This window comes from Nelumbo nucifera, chromosome 5 (genome assembly GCF_055504915.1).
Source record: "Nelumbo nucifera cultivar China Antique chromosome 5, China Antique-T2T, whole genome shotgun sequence".
Taxonomy (NCBI): Eukaryota; Viridiplantae; Streptophyta; class Magnoliopsida; order Proteales; family Nelumbonaceae; genus Nelumbo; species Nelumbo nucifera.
The window spans coordinates 67,905,402-67,913,781 of NC_142653.1; positions in this window are offsets into that span (position 1 = coordinate 67,905,402).

Below are 8,380 nucleotides of genomic sequence, written 5' to 3' on the forward strand. Positions count from 1 at the left end.
CACCACCCGAGAATACAGATGGCAAGTAGTAGATGAAGAGGTGGGGAAACTACTGACAGTGGACTTCATGAAGGAAGTCTAGTACTTGAGCTGGATAGAAAATCCGATGCTAATATAAAAGGCCAATAGCAAGTGGTGCATGTGCGTCGATTACACAGACCTAAACCGAGTTTGCCCCAAAGGCCGCCTGGTTGACGCGACCTCTGGATTCGAGCTATTGAGTTTTATGGACGCATACTTGGGCTACAACCAGATTCTGATGGACCCAACAAACCAAGAAAAAATGGCCATTGTAACTGAAATGGGCTTGTACTGCTATAAAGTCATGACATTTGGACTAAAAAATGTTGGGGTGACATTAGGTAAGTTCCTTGGGTACATCGTCAGCTGACGCGGTATCGAGGCGAACCCGGAAAAAATCTAGGCAATCCTAGGCATTCGACCTCCTAGCTCGATTAAGAAAACCCAAAAATTAACTAGTCGAACAGCTGCCCTAAACCGATTTATGTCTAAATCTGTTGGGAAGTGCCTACCCTTCTTTAAAGATATAAAGAAAAACCAAAGTTTTAAGTGGGCCGAGGAATGTCAGCTCGCTTTCGACAAGCTAAAAAGATACCTCAGTTCGCCTCCCCTGTTGGCCAAACCCGAGACCGGGGACGAGATCAAACTTTACCTCTCCACAGTGACAAGGTGGTTAGCGCTATCCTGATAAGAGAAGTAGATAAAGTACAACGACTTGTCTACTACATGAGAAAATTCTTGCACGTTGCTAAGATGAGGTACCTAGACATAGAGAAGCTTGCCTTTGCACTAGTACTAGCAGCCCAGAAACTAAGGCCCTACTTCCAAGCCCATATCATCGTAGTCCTAACCGATCGACCTTTGAGGCAAATCCTTCAGAAGCCCAAGGTCTTGGGGAGACTGACGAAATGGGCAATAGAGCTCAGCAAATATGACATCCGTTATGAGCTGCGACCAGCGATAAAAGCGCAGGTTTTAGCAGACTTTATTGCCGAGTGTACCTTCAGCTCGCTAACCCGTGAAGTGACCAAGCTCGTAACCATGTTGAAGGCTTCAACCAGTGTGGCACTAGCTCCAACTCACGATCTCGCGAGCTGGGATGAGGAGCCCTAGATACTTCATGTGGACGACTCGTATAACCAGAGTGGAAGCGGAGCTTGGTTGATACTCTACGGACCTAGCGAGATGAAACTAGAATAGTGCTCCAGTTTTTGTTCCAAGCTTTAAACAATGAGGCCGAGTATGGGGCACTCATAGCCGGACTGGCACTAGCAAAAGAAGTCAGGGCCAAACATCTCATGGTAAACTAGGCAAATGGTGAGTATGAGGCTCGAGAACTCGCCATGCCAACCTATCTAGCCAAGGTGAGGGAACTCCTGCTCAGCTTCCACTCTTGGCATCTCCAACAAATTCCGAGATTGAAAAACATAGAAGTTGATGCCCTCTCCAGGTTGGCAAGTGCAATAGACTGGACCAAAAGAACAATCTACATAAAAGAGCTACCTCTCTCATCGATAGAGAAAGGGGCAGAAGAAGTCGCCCAAATATCAACTACAAATCTGAGCTGGATAGATCTAATTTTTGACTACCTAAGACAAGGCATATTGCCGAAAGAATGAAATGCAGCTCGACGAATAGAATGGCAAGCAGCTCGCTACGTGACAGTAGGCGAGTGGTGTGTCCAGAAGCGTGTCGTTAACCACTTTGGAACACCAGTTTTAATATTTGTAAATTCTCTGATTCTCAAAACAACTACGAAACGCAGTTAGTGGTGAGAAGGGGTCGTATCCATAGGGAAGCGAGGGAAAAATAGTTACGAACTTTAATCTGGATAAAACAACACAAAGGGAAGTTGCAGAATCACAAAACTTTAATTAATTAAATTGGAATTCATTAAAAATAAAATTTGAACACTACTGAAAGTGAAAAGTGCATAAAAATAAATAAATAACAAAAATAAATAAATAAAAGAAATTAAATAAAAATGTCTGTAATCCGATCAGAGGTAGCAGTCTCCAGATCTCTCCTTTGACCCTCGAACTTTTCAAGCTAGGCCTTCCGTCTTACCTGGCCGAATTCTAGATATGTAGAAAAAAATCAAAGAAAAAATTAAAATGAATAAAAGTAAATTTACAGGAAGGAAAAATCTGACTGGAATTTAAAGAACAGAAGTTAAATCTAAAATTGAATTAAAATGGTTGGGATCCGATTCCAGAGGAGGTAGTAGTGGCTTTGGCGAGCTGCAAGCAGAAACCCCTCCTCTTGCCTGGGCATTCTCCTCTTCCTCTACCCTTGAACTTCTCATGATCATCCTTTCATCTTACCTGGGGGCAGAATCCAACCCCTTCTCAGGGCCCCTTGGATCCTTTTATAGAGAAGGGTGGATAAAACTGGGATTAGAGAAAAAAGGGGGGTAGTAGCTGGGTTTTAGCAGAAATATGGGCGCCCCAAAGTTTAGAATGAAGGGTCAAGATTGTCCTAAGGTGATCCGAAGGCTGAGAAGAGAAGAAGGGGGCGCCCAATATTATGTAGGGATGAGATTTGGGTGCCCATAATTGGATGGTGGAGATTTAGGTGCCTAGGGCTGAAAGGTGGAGATTACAAGGAGTGGGTGACGCTCTAGAGTGGATGGCTGAGATAGAGAATGGAATGGAGGGCTAAGATCTAGTGGCTAAAGGATGAATGATGAGGATTAGAAGTTAGGTGGTGCCCTAAGGTTAGAAAGCTAAAATGAGAGTGCCCTAGAATGAATGCTAGAGATTTGAAGAGATGGAAGATGGAGATTAAGCAGCTAGGGGCGGCTAGGGTTTGGTAAGGATGAAAATGAGTGGAAAGGTGCCCTAGGGTTTTCTAAGGAGCGGGGAGTATGCTAATACAGTAAGAGGGACGCCATTTTGGGTTTAGCAGATAGGAGGTGCCCTCCTATGCTTAGTTTTTCACAAAAGCACCCACTCTCTCAGCTGGCCGTTACACCAACTTCCCAAAAATTGCATTTCAACCATGAAACTTCCCCAGTTTTCCACAAGATTTGCACAGAGGCTCTTAGAGGTCACAATATTGAAATTAACTGGGAAAAGGGACATTTTGATTATTCTAAGACCTAAAATACCCCTGAAATGATGCCCTTAAGGCAACAAACTACAAAGTTATCACACCCCCCAACTTAACCATTGCTAGTCCCTTAGCAATGCAGCCTTAAAATTACACTGAGTATAGAGATCATTCCCATTGCAAGATCATCCCTGACAAAATTAGCCAAGTATCCTGATTCAAAATTCTCAAACTTTGTATAGATCGGTGTTGGGCTTAAGGGGTAAAACAGTCTTGCTTTGAATATTACAAAAACTTGGCTTAAAAATCTTATATACCCTTCCATTTGTAAACTGTCTTGATAAGCTGAGATTGATTTTTAAAATCAGGTGGGTATTCTTCTTATCATTTCTGACAATGGATTTCTACCCGTGAACATGATATGCACACTTATTTTTATTGCTACCTTCCACTGTTTGACGCAAATCTCGACACTTTCCTTAGGTGAAGAGACCTGATTACTAAGTGTTAGGTGATTGTCTTTGGCATTCCCTTTTCCATTTGACGCGAATCTCGACACTTAACTTAGGTGAAGAGACCCGGTTACTAAGTCTAGGGTGTCCATTGACCTTTTATTCTCTTTTTTATTTTTTTTGCAGAAACATTATTCAGGGTAGTCCACCATCTCTAACAATTTGAAGAATTTTTTGTCTAATTTCTCAATCTTTTTCTTCTTATCTTTACAGGGGCAAACTTGTTACCAATTTCTACAAAATTCAATATTCTTCTATCAGTTTCGTAAACTTTTTCTGTTTGGGAATCTCTTTTAATGGAAAGAATTTTTAAATACTACTTAAAGGACAATGAGATTGTATCGCAGTTAGCTCCTCCTACTACACCATAACTAAACGATGTATCAGAGAGGAGAAACCAGACTCTATTAGATATGGCCCGATCACTTCTCGTTCACTCAGAACTACCTACATCCTTTTGGAAATATGCATTGGATACTGTAATTTACATGTTGAATTGGCTTCCAACCAAATCCGTTCTTAAGACTCCTTATGAGCTCTGGACTGGTAAGAAACCAAGTGTGAGACACTTAAAAATTTGGGGTTATCTGGCACATGTTAAAAGAACAAGTGCTGACAAATTGGAATCCAAGACCAGTCATTGCCTATTTGTAGGCTACCCCAAAAGCTCTGTAGGATACTTGTTCTATGACCCAAGAGAACAAAAGGTGTTTTGTAGTCGAAATGCTTACTTCTTAGAAGAATATTACATTCTGGACAATCATCGTCAGGAAATTGTTCTTAATGAGAAGAGCCCAGAAGTAGTGGGAGATGTCCCACATGCTATAGATAACACCCAATTGAGAAGATCTACCCGGGTTTCTAGGCCTCTAGTTCATTATGGCTATGATCAAGAAAGTTACTTAATGGAAACCACGATCAGTGAGGAAAATCCCTTGACTTATATGAAAGCTATGTTGGACATAGATTCCTTGAAGTGGGTATATGACATGAGAGCCGAGATGGACTTAATGAAAACCAACAAGATCTGGACTCTCGTAGACCTATCCCATGGAGTGAAAGCAATTAATTGCAAATGGATCTACAAGAGGAAGAAGGACCTTGATGGGAAGGTTGAGACCTATAAATCTCAACTTGTAGCGAAGGGGTACACTCAAAAAGAGGGAATCGATTATGAGGAAACCTTTTCGCCAGTGGCCATACTTAAATCCATACGGATCTTGCTAGCTATATTAACACATTATGATTATGAGATTTGAAAAATGGATGTCAAAACCGCGTTCCTAAATGGATATTTTACTAAAGATATCTATATGCAGCAACTGCAAGGTTTCTTTGCTGCGGGTCAGGAACACATGGTGTGTAAACTTAACCGATCCATTTATGGACTTTAGTAAGCTTCAAGAAGTTGGAACATCAAATTTGACTCTACCGTCAAACAATTTGACTTTGAGCAAAATCCGGATGAGCCCTGTGTTTATAAGAAAGCAGTGGGAGATAAGGTTACGTTCTTGGTTCTGTATGTAGATAACATTCTACTCATTGGGAATAATGTAGGACTGTTGACTACAGTGAAAGTATAGCTTTTGTAGCAATTCTCCATGAAAGATCTTGGAGAAGCCTTCTATATCTTGGGACTTCGACTCTATAGAGATAGATCGAAAAGGATAATAGGATTATCCCAGTCTACTTACATTAACAAGATCGTCAAAAGATACATCATGGAGAACTCCAAGAAGGGATTTGTCCCTTTCAGACACGGAGTCACTCTCTCCAAGGGTATGTCTCCCAAGACTCCCGAAGAGATTGAAGGCATGAGAGAGGTTCCCTATGCCTCATCCGTAGGGAGCATCATGTATTCCATGTTGTGCACTTAGCTCAGGCCATGAGTGTGGTAAGTAGATACCAATCAAACCCAGGACAAGAGCACTGGACAGCTGTAAAGAACATACTCAAATACCTTTGAAGGACAAAAGAGTTTTTCCTAGTATTCGATGGTAATTCACTACAGATCCTAGGGTATACCAGTGCTGACTTTCAGTCAGACCTAAATGATAGAAAGTCTACATCTGGTTACATCTTTACGATGGGGTCCTGTGTAGTTAGCTAGAAAAGCAATAAACAAGGGTCCATAGTAGATTCCACAACCGAGGCCGAGTACATTGCCTCAAGTGAAGCTGCCAAGGAAGCAGTATGGATGAAGAAGTTCATTCACAAATTAGGAGTAGTTCCATCTAACACATCACTCATTCCACTATTTTGTGACAACACTGGAGCCATTGCTCAAGCGAAAGAGCCCTAAGCTCACTCGAAGTGAAAGCACATCGAGAGGAAGTACCATGTACTGCGGGAGATTGTTGGTAGAAGAGACGTCCAGATTCAGAAGGTAGCATCAGTGGAAAATGTAGCTGACCCATTTACAAAGCCACTGACACAGAAAGTGTTTGAGAAACACGTGGACAATATGGGACTCCAGCTTGTACCCAATTGGACCTCAGTGCAAGTGGGAGCTGTTAGATAGTGTATGCCCTTAGCTTCAATCAGATTGATGTACATTAGACATTTATTGTAAAAGTGACGGGTTGTCGAAGCCCTCAAAATTAGTGCTAGTCCCACAATAAATTTTTTGCAGTAAAAGTGGTACTAGGTCGAATCCCATAGGGAGCTAAACAATAATCTCTCAGCCGAATGAATAATATAACTGAGTGGGAAAATTAAATAACTAAAATTTAAAAGAACAAGAAAGCAATAACAAATTCAACTAACAAGATGTAATCAGTCTTACCGAATTCTGATTCAAGGGTTCGGGTTAGTCAATTGGCCATCGATCATAGGTAGACTTCGGTGGTCTTGCAATTCAAGCATTTAACCTTAGATTTATTAGGATAGCCATAATAAACCTTGTGTTTTCCTAATTCAGCTGACCAAATCCAGCGTTCAATCAACACTTATCACTAATCGACTGGGTACGATAGTGTTCCATATCAAATAGTGATAGCATTAAGCTTTGTGAAAACAGTTAAACCAAAATAACAATAATTGACATATCTGCAATTATCAAATCTTGTTCCATCGATTCCCTTTAGGTTAAAACATGTCAATACATTGGTCAAAGGCTGTCACGAACAATTGACCCAGAAAAATATTAACCTAATTGCTACTTGTACCATTATTCGTGACAATTACGGATCACCGAACTATGGATAGCAGTAGGAAAATCAACATTAACTAATTTGTCAGACTAATTAACATTAACATCCAATGAGAATATGCACAAGAACCAATGAATACTTGAATTTAAAAAGAAAGAACTTGAATTAGATACAGAACCTCACGATGACAAAATCGAACCTCCCCCCTTGAACCAGAAAAAGAAAGCTTAGTTACTCATGAATTTCGATCCCTCCATGCTCTGCTTCTCAGTAGGCTGAACAGCTCTTCTTGGTAGCTTGAGCTGCTTGATGATTTCTTGGATGATTTTAGTGATGCCTAAAGCTGGTCCGCCCCCCTCTTTATATAGCAGAGGGAAAGGGCTATTTTCCAACTCCTTCTAGGAGATTAACCTTAGCTAAATCGTCCTTATCAGTTTTGAACCAATCATATCCTATCTCTTATCTAATGATCTAGTCTCAATCTTCTTATCTCTCTAGGATTACATTCAAAACTTTAGATCTGATAAGACTCTCTCTCTGGAGATTACATTCAAAATTGGGACTCTTGGCTCTTGAATTTGAATTGGGCTGCTTTGATAACTTGGGCTTTTTCAAGGTTCTTCTGCGAGTTAGGCTTCAGCTATGAAATGGGCCTGGCTATGACCTAGCTTCGACTTCGGGCCCGGTTTCGTATTCGATGTGGATCGAATCTATCAAAACCCAAAATATAAAAGTTGTGGGCCTTTCTTTCGTCTTTTCTAATGCCTCTTGAATTGTCCAAATCGTAGTCCGGAATTGAGAGTTATGCCCAGATTATTGACTGTTGCCGAAACTGTGCAAAATCATCCGATTTGCCCTGTTTTCTTCCAATTGCCTTCTTGCTTGCCCTGAATCGAAATACAAGAGTAATGAGTCCACTTAAGTGCTAAGTTAATGTAAAAGAATGAATATTAAGGGATAAAAATTGGGTTTTTTTTGTTTCATCAAATCCTCCCACACTTAAACTTTGCCCGTCCTCGGGCAAGGCAAAACTCAAACAAAACAAACATGCTTCAGTTCAGACTGATTTTTAATCTCTCTTTCTCTCAACATAAAGCCTAATCCATTGCATTCTTCAGTCTAGACTTGGTAACCTTCCCCTTCCATCTCTTCCCTTTTTCTCGTCCAAGAGTGATCGCAAAACTGTGTGCAGATGGTTATTCTGTCTTCTTTAGTAATGTGATTACTATTAAAAGAAACAACAGATTCATCGCATACGGGGAACTAGAGAATGGTCTCTATGTTCTACATCATTCTCTAGAAACTAACATAACCGAAACTACATCGGTTGAAATCCCCAAGAAGAGAGCCCGCGATACAGTTAATCCCACGTGTCTGTGGCATTACCAACTTGGCCACATCAGTGTTGACCGAATCACAAGGTTGGTAAAGGATGGTCCGTTGGATTTTCTAACTGTAGAAGATCTTCCCACCTGTGAGCCTTGCCTACAAGGCAAGATGATGAAACGACCATTTAACGGTAAGCCTGAAAGATGTACAGGCACACTTGACCTAATACATACTGATGTATGTGGTCCCCTGAGTGTTAGGACACGGAATCAACATGTGTATTTCATCACCTTCACAGATGATTTTTCACGATAT